General features: G+C 41.7%; 1 long non-coding RNA gene across 1 annotated transcript; it reads left to right on the plus strand.

The window, feature by feature from the left end:
- The first annotated feature begins 1,702 nt into the window (after window positions 1-1,702).
- On the plus strand, window positions 1,703-2,983 carry LOC144783009 (uncharacterized). The gene is made up of 3 exons (XR_013601360.1): window positions 1,703-2,026; window positions 2,099-2,206; window positions 2,586-2,983. It is a non-coding gene; the product is annotated as an uncharacterized LOC144783009 (long non-coding RNA).
- The last annotated feature ends 372 nt before the right edge of the window (window positions 2,984-3,355 follow it).

Here is a 3,355-nt window from a genome sequence, read left to right on the forward strand (position 1 = left end):
AAGAAAACACTAGACAAAATAGTGATGGTAAGCCAACATTCAGTCATAGCCAACCAAATTAAAAACATTATAAACCACAATTGGAAAATCTTAAATACTGGCCCAGATGTGACCCCTTTGGAACGTCCCATGTACGCGTATAGGAAGAACAAGAACCTCAGGTCGAACCTGGTGCACACGTACAGGGAGGACAAGATAGGAATTCAAACAACCCTGAGTGGACAGAAAGCAACAGGGAATAACAAATGTGGTAACTGCTGCATTTGTGAGCTATGTATAGTCACCAAAACAGTGGAACATAATGGTGCGAACCACACAATCACCACCCTTAACAACTGCAAGACAAAGAATGCCGTATATATGATCCTGTGTCCATGCAACCAGGCATATATAGGTGAAACAGGAAGAGAAGTAAGGCTTAGGATAGGGGAACATAAGTCTGCGATTAACAACAATAAAGAAAACGCCCCCCTTGTAGCTCACTGGAAGGAAACTGGACACAAAACAAAGGACCTCAGATGGGTTATTCTGGAAAGGATCAGGGAACTCACCAGATCGGGTGACAGTACCAGGAGACGAAAATTACAGGAACAATGGTATATGGTTAAATTCAATACCATTAAAAAAGGTCTAAACTCCAGGGAAGAATGGGAGGCTCTTATTTAACATACCAGCAATAGTTGACTTAGTAGGAATAACGTTATTCCTTTAAAGATAACCTGCAATCCTTGAAAATATACACATCAAATGATATGGAGATGTAGTATTTTGACCACCACTACAAGATGGCGCCCAGATTTAGGGGCTGACCTGGTCGACCGATTGGCTGGGTCTGGCGTAGGTAGCCCTGCATCGGTAACCAGGATGCCCCTACCCTAGATGGCAAAATGGGATCACTAGCGAATAAAAACAGCAGTGCTGGTGTAAACAATAAAACAATGCGCACTAACTGGGAAATAATGCCCCACTATGTCGATGCACAGCGCGAGGGAAACATTCCAAATAGTAGGAGTGTGCACCATATCAATAAAAAGGAAAATATAAAAAGAGATACATTAAGCCAACCGCGAATGTAGCGGGATGCCACACGGACAGATCCTCCCATAGAAAAACGGGGACATTATATCATTTAAAGATGGCGCCCAGGCTCACGGCGGGTCCGACGGCGCGCACACAGCGATTCGCACATGACAGGTGTAGGGAATTAGTCAATTAAAGTGAGTTATAAAACTCCCGCGAAACCAACACACTCCAGACGAGTGCAGGAACGAGGCAGAAGCGATCGATCAGCTACATAACGGTGAGTGTAGATCTTATCCCCGGGTCCCTGTCCCTGCCCCCTCCCTGTTTCCCAGGCAGAAGGGGAACCGCTTTTCCGTAAAAGCTGAGAGCATAGCACGGGAGACCCTTAGTTTTAGGCAGACAGGAGGTACTTTGTCACTACAAAGCCCACACCTCATACTGGAAGAGTAATACGTAACCAGGGCGGGGGCGGTGAAAATAGATTACCTGCATATGACTATGTTTGTAGTTGAAGGATGGGACCGGTAGGTCATATACAAGTAATTGCATATTGCAGGCACTAAACCGGCATAGCTAACACTGTGGGTACCAAGCAGGAGACATAAGTAATACTGAGCGCAGGCACTTAAACAAATAAGAGAATTTAAGAAAAGCAAAATACCAGATACACCATACATGCCTCAATAGAGTTAACAGTACATTCTTGCATAGAACAGAAGAGAAATGTGACGATGTTATTCCTATGTTCACTCAACAGAACATATCCAGTTCAGCAGCAGACGAATGACTACATATGCCCGTTCTAAACAAGTTTTAAAAATATCTGAGGTAAGAGCTTACTTCTAAAAATAAGGATGGGAATGTAAAAATAGAGTATATAAAATAGTTTAGTGAAAAATTACTGTATATTTTACCATCACAGATACACTACAAGTGGGCAGTTGCCTGACAACTAAACAACCAAGGAACCCCATCAAAAGGAGCTTTTGGTTACAAGAGAGAGGTAAATAGAAAAATAAATAACTATCCCCAAGCGCACAAACGAGGGGAATTTCTATCTAAAACCTAAGAAAAGCTCTATTTTTCATTAACAGAAGGGCACCAAGGACTATATGTGTAGCACCAAAAGAGGGAGACCTTAAGGAGACCCCATTTTTTGAGCGCCCACAATACGGCACCAAGGGTGAGAATCTATACTTTTCTTCTCTCTTTGGTCCATGGGTTTATTAGTTCCTTCTTCCCAATTGGTCTTCCACAAGGAATAAGACTTGTAGGGCCTGTATAGTATATGTGAAGTAAATGTATGCTAAGGAGCTAAGAGGCCAAATCAGAGGCTTTTGAACTAATGCAAACATCACTGTGTAATGATATGTACGAGAGAAGTAAATGTACGGTCACTAGGAACTGCATATGGTTGAAAGAATAACAGCAGTAAGAACCAATAGTGTGAAGCCTGAGTGGGTATACGCCAACCACAAGAGCTCAACCATTAGAGCAAAAACAGACAATAGACGTTAATGCATAATATCTGACAGTGCATATGTCTCCTAATATATTCACAGATACGGTATATTCATCCGTTCCCTGAAACCCCAGAAACAAGAAGTCCTGAGGAAGGTGCTACGATATCAAGTGACAAGCACCGAAACGCGTCGACGCACTGTTTTGATCCAAAAGAATCCAACCAGGGCCAGATTGAGCTTCAGATGGGCATTAGGTCTCTCCACTAAAGCTAGAGAGTATTTAAACCGTCTATGGCCATTGGATCTTGTCAAATATAGTGGCAGAAATATTAAGTGGGCCACTTAGATATGAGGGGTTTATTGTAAATTTGCTTTGTTTGTTGTTTACTGTGAATATATCTTGATTGCTTTTCCATTTATTGTGTATCTTGATTGATTTTCCATTTATTGTGTATCATAATATTGTGGTGATGTAACATTGTTTAATAATTATTCTTAACCCACCGGGATATGTTATCTTGGTTTTTAATTATTTTGGATGAATTTTATCTTGTTTTTATTGTCTATTTGTATACAATTCGAATAAATCTAGATTGTTTAGCAAGACTATTTCTTTGTGGAAATCCATCCTTATGCTTGTCTGAATACCTATGATATACTGTGACCTCTCCTTGTATTACAAGAAAGGTCTGTGTAAGAAGTAGACTATTCGACTCCAGGGATCCCCCCCTTGACTAACTCCGTTCTGGGAAGGACATGGCTTTTGTAGTTCGGACTGGACTGTTCCCATGGGGCACAGGGTCAGCGCTGATTTGCATATCGCCATTGTCTAACCCAGGGTGGTGTGGAGTGGAAAAACGATGGATTTG

The sequence above is a fragment of the Lissotriton helveticus genome, chromosome 9 (assembly GCF_964261635.1).
Source record: "Lissotriton helveticus chromosome 9, aLisHel1.1, whole genome shotgun sequence".
In the NCBI taxonomy this organism is placed as follows: domain Eukaryota; kingdom Metazoa; phylum Chordata; class Amphibia; order Caudata; family Salamandridae; genus Lissotriton; species Lissotriton helveticus.